Raw genomic sequence first — 19,171 nt, forward strand, 5'->3', positions numbered from 1 at the left:
AGCTTCAGCTCCCTCTCACTCTCATTCCTGGCCAAGTAGCCTGGTCAGTACCTGGATGGGAGACCTCCTGGGAAAAGCTGAGGTTGCTGTTGGAAGAGGTGATAGTGGGGCCAGCAGGGGGCGCTCACCCTGCGGTCCATGTGGGTTCTAATGCCCCAGTATAGTGATAGGGACACTATACTGTAAATACGCGCCGCCCTTCGGATGAGACATAAAACCGAGGTCCTGACTCTCTGTGGTCATTAAAAATGTGGTCATTAATAAGGGTAGAGGAGGCACATGAGCGAAAAAATATCAGTCCCTCATCCCCGAGTGTCAGAGAAATGGATGGAGAGCATGCAGTGTCCCAGCTGAAGCTGGCTGTAGAGGTTTTGTGGGACAGTCACTTTGGAGAGGCCTGGGGCTGCTTGGTGTCAAACAAGCAGCAAAGAGAAAGTTAGCGGCCAAGGTCAGTAAGCAAGTAAGTGCAGTATCCATCTGGATATTGGCTCTGGATGACAAGGAGTGAGCTTTGGCTGTAGGGAGACAGACCTGAGCTGTTATGAGTGGATCTGAGTAACAACACATGTGCCATAAATAATCCAGTGAATCTAGGAGAAAATGAGGGTTATATATCTTCACACCTCTGTGTTAGTTTATGTAAATGCTCCTCTGGTAGGATTTATACTAACAAGACATGTCTTGCGAGTTTTTTGGCCCTTCTGAGAGGGGATATGTGACCATTTTGGAGGAAGATGTTCATGGTCCATCTCCCATTCCTGAAGTGTTCAAACTGGTAGAAGCAGTAAGAGCAGTTCATTCATAATGGGTTTTGTCCGAAACAATTATTTTTAGGGGAAGAAGGGATTTACAGAAATCAAGGGATGAATCTGAAAACTGATAGGCGCTGGGCTTCTTTGAGTACATGAGGAGAAGCCAAAACCTTAAGCAAACACAAAGAAAATGTTATTTCAGACTCTACTGGTGATTCAAAAAGTCACCCTGCTAGTTTAAGTTTAAGTGCCTGCTTACCAAACCACCAGACCAATTCTCAGAGCAAAGGGAAGGAAGCTGTTCAACTGGGAAAAACTGTTAAAATCATCAGCCAATACAGGGCATCAAAACACTGATGGCATAATCTATGTCTCAATATTATCCCCCAATCTCCTTAGCTACCTCAAATTTCAACACTCTCAACAATAATTTTTATTTTTTAAATACAAGAGACTCCAATCGTAGATAGATAGATAGATAGATACTTTATTGATCCCGTGAGGGAAATTGCAGTGCAACAGCAGCTTAACACACACAACACAGCCACAGTGTAACGAATTATATAATAATAGTACAATACATACAATACAATACAAGAGTTACTCACAGTCCGGACACACAAGAACAAACTAGAACAGAACAGTACACAGAAAATCATATCACACATATGAATATAAATATAGATGTAGATATAGATATAAATATAAATGTATTGCACAGGTCCCTGGCATATATTGCACAAAAAATGGTTGTAAACGGGAAAAAGAAAAAGAAAAAGAAAAAGAAAGAGAACAGATGTAGCAGTAGATGTGTAGATGTGTTTAGTCCAGAAACAGGTCACTGTCGATGTTGCCTCTGCCAAGACGCAAGGTGGATCCGTTGTACTGTCTTATGGCAGAAGGCAAGAATGACCTCCTGTAGCGCTCCCTGTCGCACCGTGGATGAATCAGCCTATTGCTGAACGTGCTCTTCATTCCTGCAAGCCTGTCATAGAGGGGATGGGAGAAGTTGTCCATGATGGCCTCTAGTTTGGACATCATTCTCCTCTCAGCCACTACCTCCAAGGGGTCCAGGTCAGACCCAATGACAGAGCTTGCTCTTCTGATGAGCTTGGTCAGCCTTTTGGAATCCACTGCTCTAATCCCAGAGCCTCAGCACACCACTGCGTAGAAAATGGCACTCGCTACCACCGACTGATAGAACATGTGTAGCATCTTACTACACACATTGAAGGACCTGAGCCTCCTCAAGAAGTAAAGTCAGCTCTGTCCCTTCTTATAGATGGCCTCGATGTTCTTAGACCATTCCAGTCTATCGTCGATCTGCACTCCCAGGTACTTGTACGAGTCCACCATCTCCACGCCACTCCCATTGATGTAGACAGGAGTAGGTTTGACCTTTTTCCTCCTGAAATCTACCACCAGTTCCTTTGTCTTTGTTACATTTAGTTCCAAGTGGTTCACCCCACACCACTCCACAAAGCTGCTGACCAGTCCTCTGTACTCCTCCTCCTGCCCACCCTTGATACATCCCACAATTGCAGAGTCATCTGAGAACTTCTGCAGGTGGCATGACTTTGAGTTGTACTTAAAGTCCGAAGTATAGAGGGTGAAGAGGAATGGAGAAAGAACTTGAGGTGCCCCTGTGTTACTCACTACCTGCTCAGACACACAGTTCTGAAGTCTCACAGACTGTGGTCTGCCTGTCAGGTAGTCAGTGATCCACGAGGTCGTGGAGGCATCGAGGCATGTAACAGACATGGACAAGTGTTCTGACGGAGGAAGAGGAAGAATACTGGGTAGGGATGCAGAAGTGGTTTAAGAGTTCATCACAAATCTGTATATATATAAGGAATATATATAAACCATTACGAAATCATTATCTTTTTCTACTAAACGATTTCTAAAACAGATTGAGGTATGGTGAAATGTTTAGGAACTAATAACGTTCAAGGAAAATTGATTAAAGCAATGTTGCACTGTCCCTAGAAAGCTTCTGTAGGCACCTTGCATTTTGGCTCAAGCCCAGGCTGTGGTGTTTCTCTGAGCCAAGATGGCTTCTGAGCCGACAGGGATCTGGAAACAGGTGTGCACTATCGAGCTGGACACACCTGGGCATTCCACATGAGGATTGTAGGGCTTTTGGGATAGGTTCCCATGGAATTAGCCCAGCCCCTGTAATTAACGAAGAGGCTTATAAAAGTGAAGTTTGGGAGGAAAGTATTTATGTTGTGCTTTGAATTGAAGAGGAACATGAGAATTATTCAGTGTGAGTTTTGCCCATGCTCCTGTGGCTTTGGAGTAGTGGGATTTGTTTGGTGAGAAGAGCAAGATGTCACTGGTTTGGAACACTCAACCAGAACTGTTCCTGAAGCCAGTTGATCCTCTGTGGGACTTGACAAGCTGAGCTGTGGTTTGGAAATACAGTAAGTGATGCTGTCCAGTAGGGGGAGCCACATATGCTAGGATGTGTGTGCCAGCTCATGGGTCAGCTATGTTGGGGTGAGTTAGAGCTGTGGAGGAAATTGGCATTGCAACACTGACACTGGGTGTCGTATGCAAAACCAAGCTGAGCTTGTCCACATTCGTCTTTCTGTATTTTCTAGATGAGGGTTAGCTGGCTGTACTTCTGTACCGCCTCTGGAGGCAGTAGGTCCTTCAGTACAGGACTGACACTCTGCACAATTGAGTCTCCCTGGGGATGTACATTGCATTGATCTTTCCTGTATGTCTTGGCAGCATGCTCTTATGGAATCCCTTCCCTAGTCACAAGAACCCCATTCCAAGGGACCGGGGACAAGGACAGCTGAAAAGGGAAGGGCCCAGTATGCTACTGACTCTGGGATACAGAAACCCAGCTTGACCCTGCTGCACAGCCAGTGGAGAGAGATCCCTCCACTGAAATTCCAGGTAGGGCACTGCGGTCCTTAGCTCAGCTGTTGAAATGACTAGAAAATGATGCTACTCTGGATAAAAGCATCAGCCAAACAATCCAGTCCCTTTTTGCTAAAGGCTGCTTCCTCACAGCAGTATCTCCACTGGACAGTGATGGAAACCAACTTTCAGTGACGGTAATGTTCTGGATGAGGTTGAGCATGCTCTCCATGCTTGGGAGTCCGATGTGTGACTGGCCTGGGTACGAGTGTCCAGTGTGTGTGGTGTCAGGACTTGGTCATGTAATCTTTCCTTTCACAAGATGTGTTCTCTTCCCCCCCCCACTTCTGAAAGAGCCCCTTTGATCACCACGGGGGAAGAATGGAGAGGTGGGCTGTGATGCTTTTTATTCCTTCCTGGGAAGATTGGAGCAACTGGAGTTCTCCAATAGCAATGGGAGATCCTCAGCACCACATCTATGATGTGGAGCCAAGATCTGTGGTTTGTATAGAGCTCCTCTGACCTTCTGTCATGTCCTTGAGCCTGCTCTTGTAACATCTGTGTCATGTCTGTACAATAAAGTCAAGGTGTCACTGGAAGTCGTGTGTGTACAGCTGTTAACTCTGTCCTCTGTGGTGCCACTGTATAGACCCTGATGCTCTATTGGACTGAAGATCAGTACCTTCAGGGGTAGCTTTCATTGGGCTACAATGCAATGTGGAGGGAAACTGCTGTATCTTCTCATGTACTGGTCAGTCTTAAAGGGACAAATGGCACCTGGCACTAACCCAGGAACTTCAGTTGACACACCTGTAATGCAAGTCTCTGCCTACTTAATCTGTGCAACTGCACAGACCTCATCCTGAAACACCAATGGAAGTGGCTTTACATGTCCTCCACTATTTACCTAGGACCACTGTGGGGGGTGGAGAGACTGCAGTTACATAAGTTGATCACTCACTGATAGGAGCTCCTTAAAGGGTCCTCATTTTGTTGTGACTCCTATAGAATTTTACATCAGCTGGATGCTTAGTCCAAGTCATTAAATGGTCTTCTAATAGGTAAAAAGAGAAACTGCAGCACTCAGCCTCCCCCCAAAATGTGGTTGAGAGAGTCTCCATTTACTCTAGAGCATATAGGGTTCTGTTACTAAATTGCACTGAGAGTTGATTTATTTAATCTGGGTACATGGCACAGTTACCATTCTTCCTTAGCTATTTTGTATGACTACTTTGGCATTGTAGGGGCAGGCATGTAATGTTAATACAGTAAGCAGGGAATTCCACAAAGCTTGCATTAGTGTCATATATGCAGACGTGTCTCTGAAATAGACTGTGCAAGCAGCGCTGTACCTTTTACATTGCAGAATCTTGGTCTCTTGTGTTCAGAAGGGTTTCATCCTACTGCAGTTATTTCACTACCACACAAGGCTGAGTCCTCTTTTGTAGGTGGTGTTTGACATAGTGGCGGGGATTCACTTTATCCATCGTGAAAATGCAGCAGTAACTGGTGACATGCACCAACAGGCCCTCTCCCAGTTAGAGGAAAAGAGAAATTAAATTAATGGAAAACAAGCCTAGGTTTAGCCATGAATTTAGCCAGGACTCCAGCATAACATCCCTACACTTTAATCTTTATAGACCTTAAACATCGTAATGACTGAACCTCTTAGAGCAAGGGGTAAGATGGAAGAGCACCTACTACAGGTCTCTCCCACCCCAAACCCCACTTGCAGCAACAGTCTGGATTCCAGCTTCTGTACTGGTCTTGAGCAGGCTCAGACTTGCCTAATGTGAGATCAGGCTACAAGGTAGTAATACTATGTTTTCTTTTTCCAGATCTGCTTCCTGACTGAAGAGCTGAGGAGTTTTTATTGGCAACGTTTAGAACCCAGAGCCACACTCTGTCAACTGGTGGCTGGAGTACCTCTATCTCCTATTGGTCAGCTGTTCGTATACTGAGGAGCTGTTTCTATTGCAAGCTTTATTATTGGTCAATAAGAGGAGGCATCTCTGAGACTTTTGATCTCATTAAGATGGCGAAACTGAAGTACTGCAACATAAAACACCGCAATAATGATCGAAGTGGAACAAGACAGAGCAGCGCTCGTACCTGCAGGCCATATAAATCAAACTCAGAGATGAGAGAGAGTACAAAGTGAAGCCAAGCTGCACACAAACTACAGCTGACTGGATTTGGTGAGTACATGATTTCCCATTTGGAAAAGAACATAGAGAACGTGTTGGAAGACAACAGGAAAACAAAGACTGTGTATGTAACTAAACCATAGCAAAACAAAGAAAGGGCAGGGGTAGAAGAGAGAAGAAGAAAAAAAAGGTAAAGAAATAATCAATAGCAGATAGTATAAGATAAAAAAGTAAAAAACAGACCTTTTGATCTGACACGCCTTTAACTCACCAGATCGGGGACTCCTTTCTGTTTCTTTATGACCTCGCTACCTGCCATGGGAGTTTGGGCAGGCGTTTGCAACTCTGCTGTAGATTTCTCCTGATGTCGATAATAAAACTGCCTCAGAAATTCATTTGGGAGATTTCAATGGCTGTTTGCTTAAGTCAGTTCTCCCTAATGATTATCAGTTTGTAAAAGGCTACACAAGAGGTTCTAGGCCATTAGATCCCTGTTATGGTAACATTAAGAACGCCTTAAGTTCATATCAAACCACTGACATGATGATCTGATCTAATCCAAAAAGAAAGAGCAGGAATTCAAACCTATAATAGATTGAGAGGGGAAAGTGATTCAGAGGAATATATAGGAAGAATTGAAACATGATAAAAGAGATTATAATTCCAAGGTGGAGAAAGTAATGAATAGAAATAATGTACAGGAGGCGTGGCGTAGGATCTAAACCATGATTGGCCAGGTGCCCCTTAGAAATGGGAGCTGGCTTGAGCACACACCCCAATATGTAAATGAACTGAATTTTTTTTGCTCTGTTCGAGAGTAGAGAACTAGGAGAACCTATTTTTAACAATGTGATTGTCCCCACTGGTGTGTCTCCTTTTACTGTAACATCTAAACAAGTGGAGTGTGTGTTTTTTGTGTTTTAAGGACTCGTAAATGAATGTGCCTGCAAAATCTGGAAGGCAATACTTTGCAAAAATGAACAAGTCATGAAGAGCTTAGTCCTGTATTTTATAAATTATTCCAAAAGTCACTGGACATATATACAGTTCTGAGTTTGTGGAAGACATCTGCACATTTGCATAACTCTAGTTAAAAACTGAAAGTGGATGAAAAAAAGGGAAAGATAAAATAGCACACATAGTTACTTTTTGAATTCAAGAAGGGAGGTTTGTACGGGTAAGAAGGCATGATTGGATCTATTTTTGAGGGAGAAATTGGACAGATTTTTCTTCCTTTGAGAAGAAATGTATTTTTTCATATGGCTACATTATCTGTTTGCCAGGGTGTTTTGGAGACAAGTCGCTCTGTGTTTGTTTGTTTTATTTTATCAGGGTAGACCTGTTTTTAACTGCTATTTGCCTCAGGTGTGTTCTGGTCTTGGGTTCCATCTACTGATCAACCTTACAGATGCCTGTAACCCCCGCGGCATCACACTTTCATTTAGTTTACATGGAATACTTATTACCTAAGAGCGACGTGTTTCAATCTGAGATTTAGCTTTTTTATTTTAAATAGAAAGCCTGACATTACTTTCACTTTCCTATTTTCACAGCAAGAGTCTGGCCTCCTGGAGACTCCTGTTGAATTCGCTCTCGGCCTGTTCTCACTCCTCCAGCTGGTCTGTCACCCCTGAGGCTGGAGGAAGGGCTCTCCTGTGGGTGAAGTGTCCTGGGCTCCTGTGGGCTGGGCAGTACTTCATCAGCTCAGGTGCTGGAGGATATTACAGAGCTAAAGGTCTTAGGTGGCACTGTTCCCTGTGGCCCATAATGTCCATACCAAAGCCCCAGTACAGAGACTCCTGGAGTGAACTTAAAATATCCTGGGCCCTACAGCGCTCAGACAGGTCATTTCACCTCAAACTCGTAAAGGTATACCTGAGCTTCACGATTGCTGAAAGGTAATTTTACATGCTCCTGGACTTGTACTAAGCATGTCACTTCCAGCCTTACCTGATGCAGCTCTAGCTGAGATCAAATCTTGTTATGGACATGAATGGTATGATTTGAGAGCCATGTCATCCTAGCAGAAACCCATCACTGACACTTGTGCTATTATTATAGACAGCTTTAATTGGTTTCTATCACAGTTATTTAAGACAACATTTTACATACAGCTATATAATTAATCATAGATAATGATTGAACAATAGGCTTTGTATTGATTCTATTTTCCTCTGGGCTTGAGCAACTGTCCCTCCCTGCTGCTGACAACCCAATTCTACAGAAAACCTGTCATGAGTTGCTTTGAACTGTGGGAAATCTGTTTGTAACTGCACTTAAATGTGTGTATCTGTATGTATATAGGAGCAGAGTAAAACTAGTCAGGTGAAGGCCAGAAACTGAGTACTACAAATGGATGTTGGGCACATTGTTAGGACTGATTTTTAGGCTCATGATTTTCAATATCAATTACTATACATGAAGCAGACTATGGTTTCATAGCAGTTTTGCTTCTACAGTAAGTAGCCATGTCACAGTGAAATCTGTTTTCATATTTGTTAGTAGAAGACTGATTGTATTTCTATATTATGTAACACTCAACAGTGCTGATGATCACAGGCCTTTCCCCTACGTTCTTGAGCTGGGGGGATCATGAGGACCACCTGGACACTCAACACAGTCTGCAGCCTCACCTGCATGAGAGGTCATTCTGAACAGCAGGTTCTTACGTCATTGAGAGGGAGTTTTGATGTAGGATTTTGTCTTTCAGGGGTTTAAAATATGTCACATCCCTAATTCTTTTAAGAAAGGTTGATATGAAAATGTTGGAATTGTTATGAAAACAACAGAGTGATCATTTTATACACATTCTCTGTTTTCAGTAACAGCTTTGCACCTGGAGTAACAAATGTTGAAAGTTGTATCTCTTCATGTCTCTTGTTTTTCAAGGAATCAGTGGATAGTTTAATGTTTCATGTTTTCTTTTGTGAAAAAAAGGAAATGTAAACTAACTTTGTAAGCAAACAAAGAATAGTTTTCCTTCTGAAATGTCTTTTTCTGAGTAAACTTCCAGTTTCTTTCATTGTGTCTATGCTGTGGGGACTAGACAAATCTCTCAGAGACCAGGATAGACTTTAAGATTGATTTACATTTGATATGTTTTTGTCCTAAAGTAGTAAACAGTAAATATTTTAAAGAAGAACTGCCAAGGTGAATTCTGCTTCCTGCAGATTAAAAGTTTATTCCTTTTTGAATGTTCAAAATGATTTTTTTTTTTCACTGATAGTTAAACAGTTGAAGAGTTTTAGTGTTTCTTCTTTGAAATATACGCACATCTTAATCCTTGGTTGTTAAATTGCTTTAGTTATTTAGTCTGTTCTCAAAATGCTTTCTTAAATGTGGAATGGTGTTCAGAGCTATTGTGTTGTGAAGCAGATTGTGGGTATGTGTTATTGCATCACACAGGTGATAATTAACCATCTAGTGCTCTTTCAAAGGACAGTGTGCTTTTCTCATACAGTGCTGTGATCACTGTTCTTTCATGGTGTTCTCAGCCACAGGAAAGCACATTAAACATCTCTGCTGGCTTTACATTCTCTCTCAAATCCCTGCTAATCACACACTGAATATTTCTACACAAAACACTTTCGGTTAATAGTGGAGTCTCTTGTCCCTTCTGGGTCTCAGGAGTCAAGCTGCAAGCAGGACTCGGCTCTGAGCTGAACCTGCCCATTGCCAGAAGCAGGCTGGGCAAGAGCAATATTCACTTCGAGAGAGCTATGACATTAGGCAAATGCCTCTACAGAATTATTTTACCAACATCAGTTGTACAATCAAGCAGTTGCTTGACCACAGGCTACATGCCTTTGTGTACATTTGAGCAACAGCTGGAGTTTTACAGGCAAAGTGCAGGGAAGAAGCTTGTGCAACAGCTACCATGGATGAAGATGAAGCACCTTAAAGTCATGACTGAGTGGCACTCTGAGCAGCCTGAAGGGGTAAAGGAGACAGATGCAGGCTCATTAAAGATACAAGAGGCTGATCTTATGTGGAGGCTCACTTCCAACATGATGTGATCCAAGATACCCAGACAAATTGGTTTAAAGAAACAATCCAAAGACTAGTTTATTGTAAAAATCGAAATAGAAACAGTACAGGTGTAACACGACCGGCTGTTATCCAGACGCTCCGGCGGCCCGCAGTCTGGAGCCCCAGGAGAGGAAACGTTTCAGTCAGGACAGCCGGCCGGAGAGACGGTGGCCACCCGGGACTGCGAGGTGAATGCGGCTGGTCTCCGGGATCAACTGCTGCTGCTTGAACAGGGGAGAAAAAGCGTTTCTAATACATATAGGCGCAAGTTCTGGCCTCTCGCCAAAGACAATACAAAGGTAGCACCTGTTTTTTAAAATAACCTATTTATTCGCAGGGAGGTGTTCAACGGAGCGCAACCATATTTCCCCCACCCTCAGATTAAGTGAGCGCAGCTGTGGGTTTCTTCATCACATTCTATTGCTTTACCATACTGAGAAAAGTCCATTGGTCCTGGGATTTCTCCGACTACGAACACAAAGGTCTCTTTAAACCCGAAAGCAAGAGGCTCTGTAAGCAGAGTGCAGACCGGTTGGAGTCTCGCCTTCGAACTGACCGCTCATCTGTCCGATTTCACGCCACACGGGAGCTCTGCGCTTCGGCAGTCAGGCTGTTGTAGAGGACAGGAAGTCTGGGAAGCTGAAGAGGAGAAACTAGTGAATAAGACACCTGCTGAAACACCAACAGACCCGAGAAAGCATTAAAAATACAGGTAGCCATTTTAAATAGTAACAATAATCCGTTCTATTTCGCCTGTTGAAAAAGATACGAAAGTTACTGGTTCAGTTTGAATTCAACGTCTCTTTCAAAGCCAGTTACTGTCCGCCTTCTTAATTATTCTGATGCTTTCTCTCGTTTCGTTTTGAACTGTTCCCATCCACATATGAAGCAAATTTGACCGACATTCTCCTAACCAAATAAAGCAAAACATCCCGGGAGAATTTTCCTGTCGCCGCAAAGCCGCCATTTAAGGACAAAGACGCAATACTCCTGCCAGAACCATTTTAAAAGGACACTAATTGAAGGCGGATAAAGATTGATCACACCTAACTGTGGACTGTTAATTAATTAGACATGTCTAAAACACGGACTGGATCCTGGAGTTGACATGGATCCCTCAGTCTTTCCGACACAAGTAACTGGAGTCAATCCCGTTCCATACTTTTAACTGAACCGCTGATGAAATAACCTTATCGAAACTTTAATTGAGGATTTACGATTTGTGTTCAGTGTAATTCAAAATACTATATCCATCCCCATCTACCATCAATCGTAAAAGGTTAGAAGTTAGCGACACCCTTGCGCCCGAAACAGTGTTTCAGAATTCCGTCTTTTGGCTTTGGGTCAAGCAGTAAGAATTATACTGTTAGTGTTTGACAGTCAGTCTCACCTGTGATTACTGTACTGTGATTACTGTACTGCACGTCACTCACTGACCGTGGTTCCCTTTTCACTGTAGAACCCGTGTATACAGTGTGGAACACGATATAGACTTTTAATGACTTTTTAAAGTAATCAAAATGAATTTGCATCTTTTCGAGACACTTACAGTATCAGTTAATATAAAACTCTGTTTCCACTACTTCATTGCCAGCGGTCTGCTATTCATAAACAGCACTTTCACCACCTGCACTCTGTGCATTTGACTGCATTTTGACTACAATAATTTTCACATATTAGGGTATATGAAGTAATAGCGTCTCTAATAGTAATAATAAGGAGCGAAGTGATGCTTCATTGATTGCAAAACTTATTTTATTACATCCTTGTCACTATTCTGTTTTCTATGCACACACCAGTTCACTTTCTATTTACATCCATTGCTTTTGATTTTTAAGTCTTTCATCTTAAAACTTCTATGTGGAACCTTGTCAAACGCCCATGGAAATATAAATATATTATGTCGTGACACCTGCTGTTTTTAAGGAACTGTAGGGATATTCTGCCCGGACACCAGCTGGAGTACAAAACATATAGACCGATTTAATCGTCCATGTAGTTTTTTTTAAGTTGTCTTTAGAATCATTAAATACATTTTGTTTAAAAAATAATGCTTGATGAGAGAGCAAACAGGTGGAACTGCCTCGTCTCGGAGCAATGACTTGGCTTTAGGCTGAATAAGAGATGTACATGGCCGGTATTCTGCGTGGCCGGCCTGGTGGCTCCGCGGGCTGAACCATCGGACACTTCTAAAGCTCAGAGAGCAGATCGACTCCCGGAGAGTCTTGTGAGTTGAAGTCGAGCCCCGAGCCTCCCCGTCAGTCTGAGACCTAATCCCCGGACTGAGACCTAATCCCCGGGTGAAGCTCTCATGCTGTCTGGGTGAGTTTGTCGGAGTGGCTGTTCTCTACCACGCCGGCCGTTTTGGGGGGCTCCATTTTCGGGGCCTTCCAAAACAGGGAAAATGGGGGGTTTAAGACCTTTATAAATGCATAGATCGGAATTCAATTCTAAAAAGCAGCCCCTTATACCACTGAGACACCTGCAGGACAGGTGTGGCACTAGCAGTGAGAGAGAGGTGCAGTCCTAACTAGGAGCAACAGGGGTCTCTCTCCAGCACATTTCTCTTGATTCGACCAGCTGGCCGGAAGATAAATGAGTCCGGCGAACAGTTTTGTAGGGGAATGTCACTGTATTGGGTTCTCTGAAAATCCTTAGCCTTTAAATACTAAATTTATGATTTGGTGAGTTCAAGTTTCTATTTAGCTTCAGTAACGTCAGTGTTGAGCCCTTGTAACCGAGTGCACAGCTGTCATTCAGGAGCCAAGCCCGCCCCCAGAGTGACCTTCCTCAGCGGACACGCCCCGTCCACCTGTTCCACAGGTGCGCCCGGCAAGATGGCGGCGGGGCGGGTTTCTGCGGCGTGAGGTGCGTTTGCGTTTTATTTCTAATTTTCTTATTTTAAATACAAAAACTCAAATTTCACTTTGAGGAAAGGTAGACGAAAATGTATTATTGTTGCAACTTTTGTTAATTGCGTTTGTTCTTGTTTAATTTGTGTTTTAGGACGCCGAAATGAGTGTCCTGTCTGAGCGTGCTCTCGAAGTTTTAAAACTCTGCATTCAGCGTTCTTATACTACCTTTCATGTAAGTATGTTTTGTAAGATAAGGTCTGTTTCTTTTAACAAAAAAAAGCTGTAGTTTATCTTCAAACATTTACTTCCTAAAGTCAATAGCTGTGTATTCTCTCCTTTTCGGATTCGGATGTAATAACGCTTTCTGCTCCGAAATTATCAAATATTGCAAAGATTACATTTACTAATTCGTATGTTTTTTATTTCTTCAGGTGACAAAAGCATTTCAAGAACGGGCCTCCGGCTAAGAACGTGTTTTTCCCAAGGTACGTTATATTCCTACCTATACGTTTTAATGTTATACTTGTGTAACTCGATAAAACACGTGCTGACTAGTACAATATAACTTCTTTTCGTTTTATTGTGCTTTTCTTGCATCGAAAAAGAAACTCGAAACGCTGGTTCTTTTATTCATCTATTGAATCCATTGGATAAAGATGGATAATACAAACATTTCCACGATGCTTTTCAATGCGGGGAGTTAAGTCTAATATGGTACACGCCATAAGTGGTACTTGATCTTGAATGTATAAAGTAACATTTCAAAAATGATTTTTCTATATGGCTGAATGTGTTCTCTAAATCCTGGAGTCGTGGGACTGGGATGTATCTGTGATTTCTCTTGAAGTTTCCTATTGCTTTTTTAGACAATTTGACATGAGCGTGTTTGTGTATTTGTTTATAGGGGCAACTTATTTAAATCGTTGAGACTTCGGAAAGTCAAGCGATTCGATTCTCCTAATCCGATATCTTAACTTGATCCTTTTTCTTTTGCCTTCAGTTCTGCGGCTCCTGGTTCTCCGCGCTCCACAGGTGCGCCCGGCAAGATGGCGGCGGGGCGAGTTTCTGCGGCGTGAGGTGCGTTTGCGTTTTATTTCTAATTTTCTTATTTTAAATTGAAAAAATCAAATTTCACTTTGAGAAAAGTTAGACAAAAATGTATTATCGTTGCAACTTTTGTTATTTGCGTTTGTTTCACTTTAATTTGTGTTTTAGGACGCCGAAAGAGTCTTTTGTCCGTTTGAGCGTGCTCTCGAAGTTTTAAAGATCTGGATCCAGCGTTTTTATACTGCCTTTCATGTAAGCATGTTTTATTTAAGATATGGTATCTCTAACTCTGTTTCCTTTAACGAAAAAAATGCTGTAATTTATTTTCAAACATTTGCTGTATAAAGTCAGTAGCTGTTTAATCTCTGCTTTTCGGATTCGGGCTATAATAACGCTTACCGCTCAGAAATGATCAAGTGTTGTAAAGATGAAATTGACTAATTCGTAAGTTTTTCTTTATTTCTCCAGGAGACAAAAGGATTTCAAGAACGGACCTCCACTTATGAAAGTGTTTTTTCCAAGGTAAGTTGTATTTCTACATTCCGCTAACACTATTTGTGTAAAACAACACGTATTTCCAAGCATTTTAACAAAAGAACAGTTTTATACCAACTTGATAACTTTTTGTTTCATTCTTCTTTTGTGGAGTAAACTCTAAGGCGCTGGTTCTTTTTTATGATACATTTATTCATCTTTTGAATTCATTATGTAAAGATAGATAATGCCAACACATTTTATCGATGGTTTTTAAAGCAGTTTATTCGAATATTATACACGCTGTGTTACCTGGTCTTGTATTGACAAGTAGCATTGGATTTCTATGTGGCTGAACGTATTTTCTAAATATTGGACTCGTAGGACTGAGATGCATTGGTTTCATTTGAGTTTTTTTTATATTTCTTTATTTAGGTAGCGTATCTAAGTTAAAAGACTTAAGAACGTCAAGTGAATCGTTTCTGCAAGTCCGATATCCTGAAGTAGTGGGATTGGGATGTATCTGATTTTCTTCCTAAAGTTGCCTATTGGTTTGTTATAGAATCTGAGCATGTTTCTATAACTATCAGTTAAAAGACTTCAGAACTTCAAGTGAATCGATTCTACAAGTCCGATATTCCGTTAACTTGATCCTTTTTCTTTTGCCTACAGTTCTGCGGCTCGTTCTCTGCGCTCCGGCGATCTCCTCTCCAGCTCCACTCCAGCAACTCGACGAGCGTTGGCAAGTTCTTCTCGACAATGTGTGCTGCTTCTTACATTTGATTTTTGTTACCAGTGGCTTGATCTGTAGTGTACCCTTTGTATACCGATTTATGTTATTGTTAACCTGCATGTTTCCTGTTGACTGTTGCTATTGTATGTGCTGCGGCTCCTGGTTCTCTGCGCTCCGACGATCTCCAGCAATTTATTCTCGACAATACGTGCTTTTTGTTACATTTGATTTTTGTTACCAGTTGCTTGATCTGTAATGTCCTGATTCAGTGCTGTATTTCATTCTTGACCTGCATGTTTTCTGTTGACTGCTGCTATTGTATTTGCTGTGAATTCTGCAATAAAAACTCTCATTTCACTGTCTGCATTGTCCTGTATTTTCGAAGGTGTGAAGTGTTGTCTTGCAGTGTGCGCCACGCACCGCAAGGCGACAACCCATCGCACTGACCTGGAAAAGTGCGAGGACGCCCGCCTTTTTAGATAGTCTGGGGGGGAATAGGGTCCCTAGGAGGGAGCGTGGGTCTAGCTCTAGCCAAGCCCCCTCACTCCCAGCAGGAGGGGAAGGCAGGCTGGAGATGGCCTCGGCCCGAGAGAGAGGAGGCACCCAGGGTGTACTCAGCCCATCAGTCACAGTTGCAACTGACAGTTTTCTAAGTCCACACCCCAGGAGACCTGCCTCTCTGCAGGGACCAAGTGGGCCTGGCTAGAGCTGCAGTCAATCAGCCAGCCCCCGCCTACCCCTCTCCAATGAGGGGGGGTGGGCGAGGCTCGGCTTGATTGCTACCACACCCCGAGAGAAACCCCAGATACTAAGTTTTTTGGCGGGAAAATCTGGACACGCTTAAAAAGGGGGTAGCCTTTGACCTTTTCAAGTCAAAAAGCGATAGGGCGTCCCCTTGCGGCCACAAACTGTTAGCAAAATCTCTCCGCCAAAAAACTCACCACCATCGGGGATTTTCAGGGCCAAGGGGGAACAAAACTCTGCACAAGAAATGAAAGAACAAAATCAAGGTTCAATCAACAATTTATTGAGCGAAAATGGCATACAAAACAAAGCATTACAATATGTCGGATGCACAGGCTTCGAAGTGAAAATGAACATGCATTTCAATTACAAAGTGGCAAAGCACGGCTACATTAATGCTAAATACTGTTACAAGTTAACAGAGTAAGAAAACATTTGCACGCTACTACAAGCAAAAACACAGAAACACACAGCACGTTACTGTTTCTCCGAGGCTTCTGTCGAGGCAGCGACCTGAATGAAGACTGGAACTTCATTGCAATTCCTGTAAAACAACGGAAATCAGTATTAACTTTCGGTTACAAACAATCTCGAAATGATCCCAGCTAGTTAGACCGAGCTTCTGTATTGACTGGCATGTTCCGAATATTTACAAGAATAAAGCGCTTAGTCTGGTGTAACTGAAAATGCTCCTGTTTAAAGAGGGTATTGAAGAAGTTACATTTCAAGTGTGAATACCCAAAGCACAATACAGCTACGGGGTGTCGACTGCAGACTAGCATTCTTTTTCTGAAACAATTTAGTCAACACAAATTATTCATCCATATCTTTATAGGCTCCGTTCTTTTAATTGTTGTGATGCAATTCGAAAGCCAAAGCGGTTTCGAAATATTCTATTAGACGCATAAAAAACGAAATTGATCGTAGTTTATAAACAGCAAGCCTACAATGTTGTCGGATCAAAACGATTTCTGCCCGGGAGAAACTGGTATCTCCAAGTCTGAGTCTTGTTTCAACGCGGTGTATCACATTTCCAACAACAATTCTCGGGAGATACTTCACAATGATACGTGTAAACGAATAAAAAGGTTTATACTTACATCGGTAATTCCAGTAGCTGAGCCAAGCATGTCCTGCCCGAAGACACCAAACTGAAAACACAAGAACACAAGTATTTAGACGATTATTAAAAGATAATTGAAACCAAGGTTTCTGAGTAGAAAACACTGTTTTCACCAGGGCAGATAGCGCAAAATATCTCTTAATGAGATACTTGTAAAGAAATTAATAAAATATTTGTACTTACGTTTAAACTCCCAATATTTAGTGCGAATCTAATCCTTCCCGAAGACACTAAACTGAAAACACCAAAAAGTCGAATTTACAATGCAAAGCCAATTAAAAGGTTAGTTGCAAGCGACAATTTTAACATGAATATAAGAGCATAATCACACAACAAAACTCTGGAAAATAACGAAAATCTTTACAAAGCTGCTTTTCAAAGTCCTTTCCAAACGGAGGTTTGGATGAATGCACACGCTTAAATTTGTGAACAAAGACGCATTAAAAATGCTACTTTGCTCCCAACGAAAATACGTGTTTTACCCTTTTCTCATGTAAGGTTTAGACTACATAATTACATGAGTCAAATTGTATCTACATTCAAACAAAGGAAAAATAAAAATAATCACAAAAGACGCGGAACAAAGGCACTCAGCTCCGCTCTCTCCAGCAGAAGCTGGCGCACAGGTGCGCGGGGCGTGGCCTGCGAGAGATGTCATGCGGGTGGGCGTGGCCACAGTCTGACGGCGCAGGCAGCTGTTTTTCTTGGCTCCACCTGGAAACTTGTTAAAGAAATCGAGCATGTTTACAGAAGCCCCCATGAGTTACAAGTTTCAAAATCTTTCCCATAGCCTACTGAGTAATCACAGAGTAATCTGAAAGCAGCATGATGTGAATGAAATCATGTCGGAATACGTAGGCGAGCTGTGGGGTTTAAAGTTCTTTGTAGGACAATTACTGTTCTATAACCTGATCTATCTTAACTCTGCACCAAGAAGTCAGATTTTTCATGTGTAAACGTTTATCATGCACTCAATGCACCACCTTTCTACTTCTAGTTTGTCATGCAGCTGATGTGTTCATGTTATAAGTTACAAGAACACGAAAAAGTTCAAATGAGAGGACAGTATTTGATCCATGTAACCCTTTTGGTTACTGATTTCAGTTTGATTGGATAGTCTCAAAGAGCCATTGCTCAAAAGTAAAGAGGCTGTTGCTTCCAACAAAAAGGCTGGAATGCCTGTGCCACTCTCCCACAACTCTTTGTGTAAAGAACATAAATACACTTCACCATGACATCCTTTCATGTTTCACTTGGTTCATGTCAAACTAGTCCACACTGTATTACTGCAACTCATTTTTTCAACTGGTTAACCACAGTAGCTACTTAACTCATTAGTATGATTTTCAACACTAGTTTACTGTACATATTCCATTCAAATTTCTCAACCTCAGTGCAACCCCTTTTCTAATCTTCAAACCCTTCCCTAAGCATTACAAATGGATACAAGATCAGGAAAGCTGGAGTTTACAAAAGAGGAGGTGGAAGAATATTTGTAAGAACCCACAGTGACCCCAGAGACCAGGAGGAGCTGGAGACGATGGCTTCACTCGCTAAACCAGACAGACCCACCAGTGCTTTTGAAGAGTTGGAGCCTACCTGGCAGGAGATGAACAATTTCCTAAGAAGGTCTAGAGCAGGATCAGCGCCAGAGCCAAATGGTGTCCAGGACAAGACTCCCAAGGACTGCAAAAGGCTCAGGCGGACACTCTGAGAGCTGGTGAAAGCAGCAGGGAGGAAGAACTCAGTCAAGGAAAGCTGGCTGATTGCAAAGAGGTGTGTGAGGCAATGAGGGTAGTGGCTGCCACTATGGACAACTCAGGCTCACAGTCTAAAATTCGATGATGTCTCTATCCTCTCTGATCTCCTCTGAGAACACGCCTCAGGTCCCTCACATCGCCAAGCTCTTCACTCGTGGTGTCCATGAACGAAAATCAGGGTTGCCTGTGTCCAGTGTTTTTTGTCCACATTGTGGTAACTGAGCCTGTCATTTCTGGACAGCCAGGTCTGCCTGTGTCCAATTTTCTTGTTCAGACTGTGGTAAGTGAGCCTTAGCCAGGTTTGCCTGTGTCCAGTTTCTTTGTCCAGACTATGTGTCACACAATGGCCTGAGTAAGGCCAAAGCAGGTCCGTTTTATCTCAGACTGGCTCCGTCGCAAAAGCACCCAAGCAAAACAAGTGCAGTCTATTCACATGGCTCCCAGTCCCCCACACCAGATAACAAAACCTCCAAAAAAGAAACAAAAGTAATTATTCAAATAAAGGTAAATCCTCCTTACCTACCTGTTCTCTCTCTCTCTGTTGATATACCACTACCTAACCACCAACAACCAACAGACCGTGAATAACATCCATTTTGAGAGCGCTCTCCATTCACACCACAATACTCACTC

General features: G+C 42.4%; 2 long non-coding RNA genes across 3 annotated transcripts; one reads left to right on the top strand and one right to left on the bottom strand.

Moving 5' to 3' along the window:
- Positions 1-9,812: 9,812 nt before the first annotated feature.
- On the bottom strand, positions 9,813-10,786 carry LOC138224288 (uncharacterized). 2 transcript variants are annotated; one of them, XR_011182723.1, is made up of 3 exons: positions 10,717-10,786; positions 10,359-10,441; positions 9,813-10,023 (listed from the first exon to the last, which is right to left on the bottom strand). It is a non-coding gene; the product is annotated as an uncharacterized lncRNA (long non-coding RNA). The 2 variants fall into 2 exon arrangements; XR_011182722.1 differs by having other exon boundaries at positions 9,813-10,026.
- A 1,810-nt stretch (positions 10,787-12,596) lies between these two features.
- On the top strand, positions 12,597-15,273 carry LOC138224269 (uncharacterized). Its single transcript, XR_011182687.1, has 7 exons — positions 12,597-12,670; positions 12,809-12,889; positions 13,089-13,142; positions 13,658-13,734; positions 13,873-13,956; positions 14,173-14,226; positions 14,851-15,273. It is a non-coding gene; the product is annotated as an uncharacterized lncRNA (long non-coding RNA).
- The last annotated feature ends 3,898 nt before the right edge of the window (positions 15,274-19,171 follow it).

Source organism: Lepisosteus oculatus, chromosome 19 (genome assembly GCF_040954835.1).
Source record: "Lepisosteus oculatus isolate fLepOcu1 chromosome 19, fLepOcu1.hap2, whole genome shotgun sequence".
In the NCBI taxonomy this organism is placed as follows: Eukaryota; Metazoa; Chordata; class Actinopteri; order Semionotiformes; family Lepisosteidae; genus Lepisosteus; species Lepisosteus oculatus.